The sequence below is a fragment of the Drosophila mauritiana genome, unplaced genomic scaffold (genome assembly GCF_004382145.1).
Source record: "Drosophila mauritiana strain mau12 unplaced genomic scaffold, ASM438214v1 U_305, whole genome shotgun sequence".
NCBI classification, from domain to species: Eukaryota; Metazoa; Arthropoda; class Insecta; order Diptera; family Drosophilidae; genus Drosophila; species Drosophila mauritiana.
This window is the reverse complement of record NW_022881444.1, coordinates 16,734-33,436: the sequence shown is the minus strand read 5'-3', so window position 1 is coordinate 33,436 and position 16,703 is coordinate 16,734. Positions and strand designations below refer to the sequence as shown.

Below are 16,703 nucleotides of genomic sequence, written 5' to 3'. Positions count from 1 at the left end.
TAAAATTGTGGTCGTAAATCCGGTAGCTATTTTTATAAATTTAAACTGAATTTTCTAGCTATATTAGCTATTTTATATCTGTTTTCTAGCTATTTTCTATATTTTTTTTTTTTTTTTTTTTTTTTTTTTTGCTTTTCGGGATTTTCAGTCGGTAGCGATTTTTATAAATCCTTGGCTATTATCCAGACTCCAGCTGTAGCTATTTTTTAGCTATTTTTCCAGAAATTGCAATTTATAGTCTTTTTATAAATTTGAGCTACTGTTTTTTCTAGACTCCAATATAGCTATATCTTCTTGTGGACTTCACTCTAGCTGTTGCTGTTTCTGAATCCTCCTAGCTATTTTTTCACACTGAGTTTTAGCTATATGAAATCCGGTAGCTATTTTTATAAATTCAAGTTTATAGCTATTTTCTATATTAGCTATTCTTTTTCGGAATTTCCAGTCGATAGCGATTTTTATAAATCCTTGGCTATTATCCAGACTCCAGCTGGTAGCTATTTTTTAGCTATTTTTCCAGAAATTGCAATTTACAGCTTTTTTTTATAAATTTGAGCTACTGTTTTTTCTAGACTCCAATATAGCTATATCTTCTTGTGGACTTCACTCTAGCTGTTGCTTTTGTGAATCCTCCTAGCTATTTTTTCACACTGAGTTTTAGCATATGAAATCCGGTAGCTATTTTTTATAAATTCAAGTTTATAGCTATTTTCTATATTAGCTATTCTTTTTCGGAATTTCCAGTCGGTAGCGATTTTTATAAATCCTTGGCTATTATCCAGACCCAGCTGGTAGCTATTTTTTTAGCTATTTTTTCAGAATTGCAATAAACTGAATTTTAGCTATATTGTACTTCATTTAAGCTTTTTTCCAGTTGATTTAAGATTATTGGGGCCTTATTCACAAAATTGGGATTTTTTTTCCTTCGTGCTCCAATCTCCAGATCCCAATTGCAACTTTCTCCCGAATTCCGACGGGATCCTTTGTCCATCCAGATTTGGACGCCCTCTGGTCTGGTTCCTTTTCATTCCACATTTTTTGCGGCGTGCAGGCCTTCTTGACTTCCTTCTCTAGGGCATAGCTGAGCATGCCCCTAGAGGGAGACAAGAAAAAGACCACCGCACCTGGAAAAGAACAAAAGTTCAACCCGCAATCTCCGCTATCCACTCGCGGTAAGCCAGCACCCAAGTCCGTTAGTCCTAGGGTCAAACCCGCGACTCCCACTCCGAAAGCAAAGGTTTTGCCATCGACCAGTTCGAAGACAACTCCTAGGTTGGTCATTTCCCGACCAGTGACGCGAGCGTCTAGTGAGTCTTTCTATCGAGAAAATCGAGAGTCCTCCGCTGTCGGGACTGATTTCCTCCGCGTCACACGCTCTAACACAAAGAAAATGGCATCCTCTGAGCAGCCAACGCCCGCAAACGCAGCGTTGCATAAATTCATCGCCGTCAGCGATCGCGTAAGCTTTTCGAAGCGAAGATCAACATCCTGATCAAGCCTCTCCGTCCCTACACACGTTACAAGTCCGTCTGCAACAGGTGCGAGCCTTATGGGACAAAGTGGAAAGAGAGTACGAACATGCTCTGACCTAATGGCCCAAGAAGGATCCTCGACACAGTGCCTATTCTCCAGGCCAAATATGACTACTGCTATCAGTATAACGAGTCATGTGCAGCACAAATTGGCGAAACAATCGACAGAGCAACGCCTCAAGTCGCGCAAGCACCTCTCAGCCGCTAATTGCGTCCGGCTGCCGCTTACCTCATGCGACACGGAAGTCTTCGATGGCGACTACCTCCGATGGCCCACTTTCCGGGACCTATTCACGGCAATTTACGTAAACAACCCAGGTTGACTCCGGTCGAGAAGCTATTCACCTCCTTACCAAACAAGTGGCGAAGCAAAGCCATCGTGGCGAAATCTCCTCTCACGAATGATGGTTTTGCTTCGGCTTGGGAGGCGCTTCGAGATCGGTTCCAAAATAAGCGACTTTTAGTCAACAGCCAGCTCAAGCTTCTTTTTAACTTGAGTTCAATTTCGCAAGAATCTGGTCATGCTTTAAAAGAGCTACAATCCACGATTCAGGGGTGTTTAACAGCACTGGCGCATTCCCAGGTATCCACAGAAAACTGGGATTGTCTCTTGGTTTTCCTTTGCGCGAGCAAACTGCCCAAGAAGACCCTGTCCTTATGGGAACAGTCGCTAACTGCCAAATCCGAGATCCCAGCTTGGGAAGAAATGAATGCTTCTGAGCGAAAGGTATCGGACATTGGAAGCCATCGAAGATATGAAACCGACTCAGGCGGTTCCAAAAAGGCTTCAATCCTTCGAGACAAAGGTCAGCACCAAACAGAAGGGTGTGACTTATGTTCTAAGGAGAACCATCCGGTACGATTGTGCCCGCGTTTTCTTCAAATGTCTGTTGACTCGCGCTCCGGATATATAAAAAAGAAGCAGCTATGTCTGAATTGTTTTGCCAGAGGTCACCAGCTACGTGATGCACAAGCACACACAGCTGCTTTACATGTAAGGGCAGGCACCATACGCTGCTGCATCGCAGCCCCCAAATTCCGAAAATGCGAGTTCCTCAACCTCGCCCCTACACAGCAACTTCCGAGACCCTCTAGCAGAAATGCATCGGCAAGCACCTCAGCGGTGCAAACTTCTTCGCGTCCGGCACTTCAGCCGTCCTAACTGAGCACAGCGATGATTGACGTGTGCCATTTGGGGACGAACTACCGAGCCCGAGCCTTAATCGACTCGGGATCCGAGGCGACGTTCATTTCAGAACGCCTGTTCAACCTCATCAAGTTGCATTCCGCAACACCCAGACCCAAGTCTCGGGTTAAATCATTCGGTCTCCGCGAAATCCTCGAAGCTGTGTCACTTCGGGATTCGCGTTCCTACTAAGCCAGGTCTACAGTTAGACACTGAAGCGTACGTCCTTCCGGAGCTCTCAGGCAAACTGCCCTCCTATCCGATCCTCGGAATTCTTTGAAGGACCTGCCCGCACTCCGCTGGGCAGATCCTACTTTTTTGAGAGCTCTCAAATTGATGTACTGATCGGGGTGACATTCTACATCCATAATGATGGATGGCACCGACAAAATATTTGCGGCTCGCTCCTGGGCCAAGAAACTATTTCGGGTGGGTGCTAACGGGGCCGATTTCCAAGGGTAAGCCGAAACGGGTCGCATCCTTCACGACCCAGGTGCACCAAAAGGCGACCTGATTCGCCCGAGATAAAGGGCGAAGCCAAGTCGATAATAAATCGATGGCAACACCTCAGGCACAACATCAGCAGTTTAGTGCACGGTGGAAAGAGGAGTATCTCAAAGAACTCCATAAACGAAGCAAATGGCAATTTCCGACCAGGAACCTACAGCCGACGATATGGTAGTTGTCAAGGAGGACAATCTACCACCGAACGAATGGCGGCTCGGCAGAATTGTTTCTGCTTTCCAGGACCGACGATCGCATTCGAGTCGTTGAGATCCGTACGTCTCGCGGCACATAAAACGCCTGTCCACAAAGTAATTCTGCTACGATGGAGACAAAGAGTCCTCCGTTCTAGGATTAGGGCACTTCCCCATTCGGGGCCCAATAGTAGTCGGCTCACACTAAGCTTTTTCATTTCTTTATTGGCAGACTTACTACTTCCTCATAATGGCTCCTCGTCCTCGTGCCACCCGTGTTGGAGAGCAGACGTACTCGAGGTATTAATCCTACGCTGCCGAGTCTGCTCTGGAATCCATCTCTTCGAAAGTGCACGAGGTTCCACAAACTGAGCGCTGAAAAGCGCCTTCGGGCAGTACTTATTAATAAGTACTGCTCGAACTGCCTCGCCCATCAGCATCAGGAGGAGACTGTCGCAGCCAAGAGGGATGCAAGAAGTGTGGAGGAGACCACCACACCCTACTCCACATGCACGAGGTCCTCCCCGCTCCGAACCGGCAGCGCTACCAGCTCCGACGCGCAGAGAGCGCCATCCCGCTGCACCTCGTCCGGTCCGGATTTCCGCACTCCGCCACCAGTCGCCAACAATCGCCCGCGTCAGCAGCAGCAGAAGGCTGTCCCCATACTTGCCTACAGCCATCGTCGTGCTGGACACGGGCTCGAAGACCTTCGAGACCGGGCCATGATCGACCCATGCATGCCGGTGAGCAGCATCGCCGGTCGTTAGCGGCTGCGTTCCAGCTGCCCATCACTCGGCTGGGAGGCAACGAGGTCTGCTCGGTGACACTCCGGTCGGAACAAGCACCTTCCGACTCAACGGTCGTCCTGAAGATCGAACCCAGCCTAAGGATCCGGACACCATCCGGCTCTGAGCGACGCCGCCAGGGCCAAGTTTGACGGTGTTCGTCTCGCGGACGAGCGCTTCCACCGGCCGGCCTCCATCTCCCTCGTGTTGGGATCAGATGTATATGCCAATTTGATCCAACCGGGGTTCCTAAAAATTGATGATGGGTTGCCCGTCGCGCAGAACACGGTGTTCGGATGGACCGTTTCTGGAACGTGCACGAAATGAAGAGGCCGATCCTGCTGTCTAGCCGGCAGGGATACCTTTGCCTACGCAAGGGGGGGGAGAATGTTCACGCCAGAAGGGCGCAAACAGTTGAGCGGCAGTGTAAGCGGCCAATGCTTGTACTCGAAGCTCCTCCACGGCTCGCAAGCACCGCTGCTCGCGCTCTCCTTCTCTTCTCTCGCTCTCCTCCCTTCCCGCAAGGTATTCACCACTCCGCGGTCCCGCGGTATTTCACTGTTAGTGTTAAGGGAGTCTTAATTTACAAGTGCGCGAATAAAGTACGGAATTTTCGTGAAGTCGATCCCGAGTGTTTCATTTCAGGGAGACTCAGCAGCAGCCGCAGCAACTACAACCACGGCAATTTTTCCGCCCACTCCATTTCACATCGAACAGAACATGTTTGAACAGAACAGAACAGAACATGTTCGAACAGAACATGTTCGAACAGAACATGTTCGAACAGAACATGTTCGAACAGAACATGAACATGTTCGAACAGAACATGTTCGAACGACAGAACATGTTCGAACAGAACATGTTCGAACAGAACATGTTTCGAACAGAACATGTTCGAACAGAACATGTTCGAACAGAACATGTTCGAACAGAACATGTTCGAACAGAACATTTCGAACAGAACATGTTCGAACAGAACATGTTCGAACAGAACATGTTCGAACAGAACATGTTGAACAGAACATGTTCGAACAGAACATGTTCGAACAGAACATGTTCGAACAGAACATGTTTGAACAGAACATGAAAATTCGAACAGAACATGTTCGAACAGAACATGTTTGAACAGAACATGTTCGAACAGAACATGTTCGAACAGAACATGTTCGAACAGAACATGTTCGAACAGAACATGTTCGAACAGAACATGTTCCATGTTCGAACAGAACATGTTCGAACAGAACATGTTCGAACAGAACATGTTCGAACAGAACATGTTCGAACAGAACATGTTCGAACAGAACATGTTCGAACAGAACATGTTCGAACAGAACATGTTCGAACAGAACATTCGAACAGAACATGTTCGAACAGAACATGTTCGAACAGAACATGTTCGAACAGAACATGTTCGAACAGAACATGTTCGAACAGAACATGTTCGAACAGAACATGTTCGAACAGAACATGTTGAACAGAACATGTTCGAACAGAACATGTTCGAACAACAGAACATGTTCGAACAGAACATGTTCGAACAGAACATGTTCGAACAGAACATGTTCAGAACAGAACATGTTCGAACAGAACATGTTCGAACAGAACATGTTCGAACAGAACATGTTCGAACAGAACATGTTCGAACAGAACATGTTCGAACAGAACATGTTCGAACAGAACATGTTCGAACAGAACATGTTCGAACAGAACATGTTCGAACAGAACATGTTCGAACAGAACATGTTTGAACAGAACATGTTCGAACAGAACATGTTCGAACAGAACATGTTCGAACAGAACATGTTCGAACAGAACATGTTCGAACAGAAAAAAAAAAAAAAAAAACAGAACATGTTCGAACAGAACATGTTCGAACAGAACATGTTCGAACAGAACATGTTCGAACAGAACATGTTCGAACAGAACATGTTCGAACAGAACAGAACATGTTCGAACAGAACATGTTCGAACAGAACATGTTCGAACAGAACAGAAAGAACATGTTCGAACAGAACATGTTCGAACAGAACATGATCGAACAGAACATGTTCGAACAGAACATGTTCGAACAGAACATGTTCGAACAGAACATGTTCGAACAGAACATGTTCGAACAGAACATGTTGAACAGAACATGTTCGAACAGAACATGTTTGAACAGAACAGTTCGAACTGAACATGATCGAACAGAACATTTTCAAACAGGACACGTTCGAACAGAACATGTTCGAACAGAACATGTTGAACAGAACATGACGAACAGAACAGAACATGTTCAAAAAACAGAACATTTTCGAACAGAACATGTTCGAACAGAACATGTTCGAACAGAACATGACCGAACAGAACAGAACATGTTCAAAAAAAAAATGTTTGAACAGAACATGTTCGAACAGAACATGTTCGAACAGAACATGTTCGAACAGAACATGTTCGAACAGAACATGTTCGAACAGAACATATTTGAACAGAACATGTTTGAACAGAATATGTTCGAACAGAACATGTTCGAACAGAACATGTTCGAACAGAACATGTTCGAACAGAACATGTTCGAACAGAACATGTTCGAACAGAACACTTGCGAACAGAACATGTTCGAACAATTGAAAAATAATCCACCGAGAGTTAGAATGTTGAACCCAAGCGCTTAATGGTTTCAAAAATAATCCAATTACATTAGTAAATTAGCTAGGCCTTATCTTAGCACATTAGATATCAGAAAATTTAAATTTAAAAACTGTAAAAAAGTTGCACGTTTGTTGTATCTGCATATTAAGTCCCAGATCTTTAGTTTAATAACTGAGTTCATAGAGAGTTCAGTATTTTTAATAAACTTATGTTTTTTAATATATTCCCATTTCGAGTAATATTACATTGTAGGTTATTTATTTCTCCAAACCTATGTTGTTTCACACACAACAATTTCCGTTAAAGCGCCTAAAATATTTATATCTAAATTCCTTAATTGATTTCCCTGCTGCACGCTAAGACACAAAAATGTCTCCAAATGCTCCAAAGGCTTTCAGCATTAGCTGGTTATAAAATATTTATGAAAAGTCGGTCAATCACCCACATTACTTTGTATCGTGGGACACCCTGGCGTATTGGTAATATTTCCACCCTTGTCGAGACATCAAAGTCGACTGCCCAATATTTCCAATAAACATTTCTCCTTGATGTCCGCATTCTGAGAGTGTACCAACTAAAGTTGTCACTTTTCACGATTTTTGTGTCGACGCTTTTATGCTTTTTTTTTTTATTTCCCCCCTTGCTATCCATCCATAATGGTTGTTCGGCGAATGGGAACAACAAGTAGGAATGTACTTTGGCATATTAAGTCACAATAGAATGAGGCAAATGCTTCCATTGTTTGGCAAGTTCCATGGAAGCAAGGCATAAAAGTTTGTGCTAAGATTTTTGTTTGAATGATTCCTGAAAGTTGTTCAATGTTCTACGTCAATGTCAGGCTTTTATTTCCCACTTTCTTGGTTCAAATAAAACTTGTGACAGCATATGTGCAATTAAGCATACTATTCGCATTTCACATTTTTAATTCGTTGTCCAAGGAATAAAAACAAAAATCTTCACTATGGATTTCCTGATTTTATGAAGTTCATCATATATTCATAGCAGTTATTTTTTTCTGATTGCTTATTTTTAGAAAGCAGTTTATATATCCATTGATTGTACATTAACTTTATTTATGCTTAACATAAATTGTTGTTCTGTTTATTTTATATATTTCACTTAAACCTGTTATTTATTTATTTATTTGTTGGTTTATTTTTGGCGCGCCAAACTTACTCACTATTCCCCAATTTTATTGTTCAAATATATTTGTTTCTGGTGAATAGATTGGCTTATGGGATATACTTCATGTGCATACTAATGAGCAGAGCACATGCTTAAGGGACAAACCCATTTGATTGCTGTGTGGTCCCAGTTAATCAGATTGATTGGCAAACCAATTACCGAAATTCCGCGCCAAACTTCAGTTAAGACAGGGGTTTTAGCCTCGAGAATTCTGGGTAAGACACCACCACTTCACCCGCGGAAATGAGAAATTAATAACTTCAGCATGGCATGGCACAGCCATCTGCTCAAATGTGATCATCTCGTTAGCAGTCATGGAAGGAAGCAGCTGAGTGAAGACAGGAAACGAGGACCTCTACCTCAACCTTCAGCGACAAGGACATTGGAATTCGGATGAAGGGGAGGCGGCGGCGCCACCAACTCAGTCATTCCAATCAATTGATTCTTGGGGCGCCGAGAATTTTCACATTCTCCGGATGACGCCTAAATCTGTTTGCCAACAAAGCAATTACGCTTTATTCACAATAAACTTTTGCCTAATCCGTGGCTGTGGCCATCGACCACCGCTGTTCGGCAATTAAATCGAATTTATTCCGAATATAAATTTGGCCAACGAGCGCTTCAATCAAATTAGGCAATAATCCGGCAGTTACCTTAAACAAAATCACACTCAAAATGTGGATACACACACGGGGCCCTCAGTATCTGCGAGATATTTTGCCTATTTTTCGTTTTCGTTTCACAGTTTGCGGAAGCTGGCACAGCCAGGTTTCCGTGGGATCTGTTTTTCCAGGTGCACATTTTCAGCCCGACCAAGTAGCCAAACGGCCAAGTGGCCAAGTGGCCCACAAGCACTTACACTCTCTTTTTAATGTTCGGGCGTTGTGTAAACAGAAGGAACCGCGGAACTCTAACAAATAGCAAGCTGGGATGATTAATTGTGCGGATTCTGTGGGCAGCTCTTCGATTTCCATTTGCAGTTCCCGAGCAACGAAAACGGTCTGCGAACACCGAGCGCTGGAGCGAAAATGTTGGCCCAAGTTCGCCGCAATTGGACCAAAAAGCTGGCCCTGAGCTTGCGGAAGCTTTTCCGCTTTTCCTCTTTTCATTTCGAGTGGAAAACGCAGCACTTTCGCTCAACTTTTCTTTTCATTCATGGCTATGGCTTCTCCTTGGGCCAACCCTTTCTGCATCCATTCGACATGCTTTACGCATCACGCTGCGAATTAGCTGGGTTAGTAGTGGCGCATTCGATAAAGCCACCTTTGTGCCTCCACTTGAGTGCATCTGCCTGCCATGAGTTTTGCCTTTTTGGCTCGGGCATGTGCAGATTTGATTTCTCTTTCTTTCACCTCCGCCCCGAGTCTTTGGCTTAATGCGATTTCGCCCACCGGGTCAAGGTCGTCGGTGCGACTTTCGCCTGCAGCTCCAGCGAATGTGGCCCCTCGACCAGCCTTTGTTTGGGTAGCAAAGCTACTACGAGTAGCTATGCAAGCATTTCATAAAATCTGTTTTACCTAGATTAGTTTGGCCTGGCAGTAAAGGAATGCGCTCTGCCGAAAATAATGCGTTGCATATGAACACAGGATAAAAGGTTCACTTTCCGGTTTCAAAAGTTTTCGCGTTTGACCGTCGAAGTGTGAAGACGTTTTTATCGAGCTCCGCACAAAATCGGTTGTTTTGAGTGAAGTGAACGCCAAATAAAGTAAACTAAATAAAAGATCCGAAAGCGAAAGAGACGCTCTATGCGATGCAAGATCGCTTAAATATATAGTGATTTGTTATCTTAAATTATAAAACTATGAGTCAGAACGACACTCGCGCTCAGCGACAGCGCGAGCAAGACGAACGCCGGCTCTCAATTCAACGCAACAACGCGTACTTCTCCTACGTCTCACCGACAATCCCAAACGCAGACATCGAGCGGTCAATAACCCATAGCCCAAGAAACCTTCTTCTACCAACAAATCAAGAAAGAGCGCGCTCCTGCTCCCCCGCTCTCCTAGCTCCGACAGAAGCCCCGCTACCTCCAACAACAACAGCTGGAGATAGACCGACAGCCCGCTCTACCTCGTCATCGACCCGCTCACGCTCTGACTGAGTCAGCGAAAGCAAAACCGCAAGCAATAAACGGTACTGCTGCACTACCAGCAAAACAAAACGAAAACGTAAACAAAAAAGCTGGGTCGACCTGGCAGACTGGAATGGACCGCTACATTACAATAAAGCGAAAGCTCAGCCCGGAAAAATCAGATCTGGAAAACAAGCCGAAAAATACACGCGACAACTCTACCTTGATCAAAAATGTAGCCCCTGCAAATACCAACAGATTTGCCTTGCTGGTAGATGCCGCTGGGATCCGTTGATATCGAACCGAAGAAAACAAAACCTCCGCCAATATACATCCGCGAGAAGAGCACAAGCGGTTTTGTAAATACTTTGATTGGCCTTATTGGAAAAGATAGCTTTCATATAATTCCCCTCGTAAGAGGTACTATCAATGAAATCAAACTTCAGACGAAAACGGAGGACAACTACAGAAAAGTCACAAACTATTTTACCGCACAAAAAATAGGCTTTTACACCTACCAGCTTAAAAGCAGCAAGGGCCTGCAAGTAGTCCTGAAGGGCATTGAGTCTGATGTTACGCCCGAAGAGATAACTGAAGCGCTAAAGGAAAAGGGATTTTACGCCAAAAGCGTGTTCAATATCAAAAACAGAAACAGGCAGCCCCAACCACTCTTCAAGATTGAGCTTGAGCCAGAAAACAAGCCTCCTAGAAAAAACGAGGTTCACCCAATTTACAAACTCCAGCTCCTTCTGCACCGTAGGATCACGGTAGAAGAGCCGCACAAACGTAACGCTCCTGTACAATGTACAAACTGCCAAGAGTATGGCCACACGAGGTCGTATTGTACACTTCGCCCGGTGTGCGTAGTCTGTGGAGATCTCCACGACTCCAAACAGTATCAAACTAACAAAAAAAATGCATGTGAGAAAAAATGCAATAACTGTGGGGGCAATCACACAGCAAACTACAGAGGCTGTCCAATCTACAAAGAGCTGAAAATCCGTCTTCACAAAAGAATGAACACGGCGCGGGCACACCAAGGAACAGCTACGCTGATACCATCAGAGACAAATCCTGAAGTAATTTTCTCGAAAGCAGCAAGTTTCGCTCCCTGGCCTACATCCAACACTAGCAAGACAACATTTGCAAACGTTTTAAAATCAGGTATGACGCCTCCTACCCAAAATTCCCGAACTCCACATGAAGTGCACACAAAATTAGACACACAACAAAACTATAACCCAGCTGCGCAGCAGGAAACAAAAACTGAAGCTATGATGCAAGCCTTACAACAGAGCATGATGGAATTTATGACATTCATGAAGACCACCATTCAAGACATGATGCGTAATCAAAACCTTTTGATACAAATGCTTGTAGCCCAACAATCAAATAAATAATGGCTACCTTACGCATAGCTACGTGGAATGCCAATGGCGTCTCACAGCGCAAACTTGAGCTAGCTCAATTCCTACATGAGAAGCATATCGACGTAATGCTTCTTTCGGAAACTCATCTCACAAGCAAATACAATTTTCAAATAAGAGACTACCTCAATAAGCTGTCTGACCTGATCGACTTCGCAGTTACGAAAAATATTTCCCGCAGTTTGGTTAAAGCTGAATGTCTGCCGGATCTGTCATCTGATCACTCGCCTGTACTAATTCACCTCCGCCTGTACGCAGAAAACGTGAAACCACCATTCAGATTGACTTCTCACAAAACAAACTGGCTCAGGTATAAAAAATATATAAGTTCACATATTGAGCTAAGCCCAAAACTCAATACTGAATCTGATATAGAGAGCTGCACGTGTGCATTGCAATCCATCCTTACTGCAGCAGCTCTTACTGCAACACCCAAAATAACAAATAATACAATTAATCCAAAAAAGACCAACGTACAAATCGAGCAACTCGTCCACGTAAAACGACCTTACGCAGAGAATGGCAATCTTCAAAAGCTAAAAGTAGCCACACGGAAACTGGCCAACGCTCTGAAACAAGATGAGGACGACGATCAGCGCCGATACATAGAGCAACTCACCCCAACAGGCACAAAACAAAAGTCACTGTGGCGAGCCCACTCAACTCTTCGCCCACCGACTGAAACCGTTTTGCCGATAAGGAATTCCTCAGGTGGCTGGGCACGTAGTGATGAAGACAGAGCCACCAATTTGCCGCTCACCTACAAAATGTGTTCACGCCAAACCAGGCTACTAGCACATTCGCGCTACCGTCCTATCCCGTAAACCGCCACCAGCAACACACCCCAATTGTGTTTCGTCCTAAAGAAGTAACTAAAATAATCAAAGACAATCTCAGCCCAAAAAAATCCCCCGGCTGCGACCTTATAACACCGGAAATGATCATCCAGCTGCCACATTCTGCAGTTCGCTACATAACCAAGCTCTTTAATGCCATCACCAAACTTGGTTACTTTCCACAACGATGGAAGAGGTCGATTATCATAATGATTCCAAAGCCTGGTAAGAACCACACAGTCGCTTCATCTTACAGACCAATAAGTCTACTCTCATGTATTTCGAAACTATTCGACAAATGCCTGCTGATCCGACTTAATCAACATCTGAAATCTACAACGGAAATAAGAACTGAATTTTAATATCGCGAATACTGTACAGCAGTATTTTTAGACGTATCCCAAGCATTCGACAGAGTCTGGCTCGACGGCCTAATGTTTAAAATTAAAACATCCCTACCCGAAAGCACACACAAACTTCTAAAGTCTTACCTCTATGACAGAAAGTTTGCAGTGCGGTGCAACACTGCCACTTCCACTGATCATACAATTGAGGCTGGAGTCCCCCAAGGCAGCGTTCTTGGGCCAACCTTATACTTCATCTATACAGCCGACATCCCTACAAATAGTCGCTTAACGGTATCCACATTTGCCGACGACACAGCTATCCTTAGCCGTTCAAGGTCCCCTATCCAAGCTACAGCACAGTTGGCACTGTACCTCATCGACATTGAGAACTGGCTCTCTGACTGGCGAATAAAAGTAAACGAGCAAAAATGCAAGCACGTGACGTTTACGCTAAACAGACAAGACTGTCCTCCGCTATTGTTGAACAACATACCACTCCCGAAAGCAGATGAGGTAGCGTACCTAGGAGTACACCTTGACAGAAGACTCACATGGCGCAGGCACATTGAAGCCAAAAAAACCCAACTTAAACTCAAAGCCAACAACTTACACTGGCTCATCAACTCTGGTTCTCCGCTCATCCTAGATCACAAGGTCTTGCTCTACAATTCTATATTGAAACCTATCTGGACCTATGGCTCACAGTTATGGGGCAATGCCAGCAACAGCAATATTGACATCATACAGCGACCACAATCAAAGATTCTGAGAACCATCACTGGGGCACCGTGGTACGTTCGGAGTGAAAACATCCAAAGAGACTTAAATATCCCATCAGTTACCAACGCAATCACGGAACTTAAGGAAAAATACCATAGCAAGCTTTACACGCACCCCAACCACCTAGCGCGAGGTCTAATCCAGCTCAGCAGCCGTTCCCGTCTCCGGCGAAAGGACCTACCAACCCAGCGAATAAATTATTAGGGCCGTTTAATCATAGAACAGTTGGAAAAATAATACAACTGTTCAAAAAATACTTGTTATAGTTAAGATTTTTAAACTTATTGTTAGTTCTTATACAAGAAGATTCAATAAATAAAAAAAAAAAGCAAAAACTTTCCGGTTTCAATTTTTTATGTTTTCTTCAGATTAAAAAATAAGATAAAATCAAGCGATTAACGTAAAAACTGTTGCGTGAAAATAACTTAACACTAAGCTCTTTTATAACATTAAGTTAGAAGCGATTTCTAAATCTTATGTTAGCCCTTTCTGACAGATAATACAATTCATAGTTACATTGAGAAATTGACCCTTATGATATAAGTGCATAGCAATCCTTGCTAAGTGATCGATATTTTCTTTCAAATTTCATGCTAGCATTTTTTAAATTTTTTTTCTGTGCAGCAGTATTTATTCTTAACTATGTATTTCCCTGCTTTTAAAGCGTTTAAAGTAAGCAAATTAGTGAAAGCTGCTTCCATATCTAAATTTTGTGCTGATTCTTCTTGAATTTGCATGTATGTATTTTTTATTTATATTTTCAAATGCTCCTCAGAATTTCGAAATTCCATATTTGCTCTTTGAAAAGCCAATGTAAAATTCAATTAAATGTTTACATTTTCTCTTGGAATAACGATATGAAGATCTAATGACGAATTAGATTGAGCTGAAACATTTTTATCGTTTTCGTTTAGTTCTTAGGTGTGTGTTAAATATAAAATATATTCTTAAGAATATAAGTAATTATATAATCGTATTATAAATGTTTTGCATTCGTAAGAATGATTTGTTATTAGTTTGTATGTACATAAAGTTGTCTTTTTTTAATTTACCATTATAATTTCATTGTCAACATATTGCATGGACCTAGCTCACTGCCGTAGTCACATTTATTGTCTTACGCGGATTGCTCGCTATCGGCCTGTCAATTTGGGCGATTTAAGCCAGTCAGGCGACTGCCTACGGCTCTAAAAGCCATCAGTTATCGGACTAACCGGTGCGTAAAGCAGCGCTCGGCGGTCAAGCCGTATGAAAAGCTTTGAGCTCAGTCACATGCGTGGGAAATGCAGACAACCACAAGTGGTTGGCATGCAAACAGATGCAGACGTCCATGTCGTGGCAGCAGCGCAGCGGCAGCGCCACGGGCGGCGGCAGTCAGCTGACCGGAATCGCGTGCGACGCCAAACAGCTGAGAGGCAAAGAGAAAACCGCTCTCCGGGAAGAAGTTCTTTACATGCCACAGCGCAGGCGTGGCTCAGCTTTGGGCCAGCTTGGAAAGCTCCTTCGGGGAGCTTAAAGCACAAAGGGTAAGGGATTTTCGGAGGAGCCGAGGCGATTTTTCAGTAGACGAGCAACGCGCAAAGCGCCACGTTGTCCTTCGCAGCCCCGGAAAAGCAAGGCAGGAAAAGCGGAAAAGCCAGGCGTCGTGGGCGTGAGCGGGCGTTGAAAAGTAGACAACACAGCTCCTGCTGGCTGGTGCCACGGTGCGTGTGCGAGATGTGATGCTGGGCCCAGTGAAATCCGATACGGAAAGCTCATTCTGGGCGAAAATTGTCAGTGAATCGAAATTAACAGAAATTTCGGAAATTCTGCTAGTTCAACACAATTTAAAACAACCTAAAATTGTCAGTGAAAACAGGGGAAAAAAGGGATAAAAGTTCGTACCGTGTGCGTGTGATAAAAGTTGAGTGGGTCTGTGAGAGTGTGTGTGCGCGCAAAAAGAATAGAGAAAGCAAAGCATCCCGAAGGAGTGGCACACAAAGTGTTTGCATAACATAATAATTATTCGACATGATGATTTCAGACAGTCAGAAGAAAGGACTGCGGGAGTTACTTCTAAATGACAATAACTTAACTGTCCTGCTACAGTTGGCCAAATGCGCCACCAAAAATGTGTGCAAAACCGAAGACCCGGAGGAGGCCCTTCGTCTGATCACTACACACATTCCAGACATTTACGTACTGCTTTCCAAGCGCGCTATAACGAAGGAACTCCTCTTTACGTATTTGAGCAATCGACGCGCTGACGCAGCCACAGACTTTAGCAAGGCAGACCTCATAGAAAAGGTTATACAGTATTGGAAGCAGGAGCATCAATCAAGCATAGAGCTTTCCGGAGACCAGACATCCAGCTCACTTCATAATCAGAGCGAAGAGGATTATCCCATTAACAAGATTGCGCGCAAGTTCGGCGAGTGGTTCTTCGAACGCTTCAACGCAGACGCCCTCAGTCTGGTGGATTTGTGGGCAGATGCGACCCTACATCTCACGATCAGAGCCAGTGATGGAATCAACGAGTGGGAGTGTACGACGGCTGCCGAGGTGTTATCGGCAATAAGGAGCGCTAAGCAGTAGTTTGACTTTTACTTTAATCCGAACCTGACGCACGCCGGAATTCAAGGTCGAATGGACTCGTACGGGCAGTTGTTAGTGATCTGCTGCGGCACTCTGCACTCCCGTGACAGCTGCGTCGGAATCTTTGGATGTGCCTTCGGGCTACTGCGGGACCCCTTGGCTGACAACAACTGGAAACCCAAAAAAGTGAAGTGCTTACTTAAAAGGGAAGCTCAGCCTCCAGCCCCCTATCTGTGCTCGAGCGAAATTCTGCACACAGCTCTGGAGCTGCCTGTATCCACTGACGACTTGAAGATTTCTCAAGATATTCTGCCTAAGGATTGACTTTGTACTCACTGTAAATATTCTATATTCCGTGTAGGTCAGTTAGTGAATGAGTTATAAATACACGTGTATAAGTGTCTCCTAATTAATATTTAATATGGTAATTGGCTAGCATAGGATTATCTAGTATAATACATACGATATATGTATGCTAAACACAGGTATTTATTGAAATATTGCTTAAGTATATTATCAATACAAGGGGTATTTGTTAGGATATAAATCTAATCCTCAGAAGCGACGAATATTCCCAAAGAACTCGAAAGTCCGTTGAGCAAACAAGAATATTTCTCGAATTCTTTCTCTTGTTGACCTACCTAAATCCAA

The 16,703-nt window shown here is 44.0% G+C and overlaps 1 pseudogene; it reads left to right on the top strand.

Annotated features, from left to right (window-relative positions):
• The first annotated feature begins 15,257 nt into the window (after positions 1 to 15,257).
• LOC117149738 lies at positions 15,258 to 16,452 on the top strand (annotated as a pseudogene).
• Positions 16,453 to 16,703: the final 251 nt, after the last annotated feature.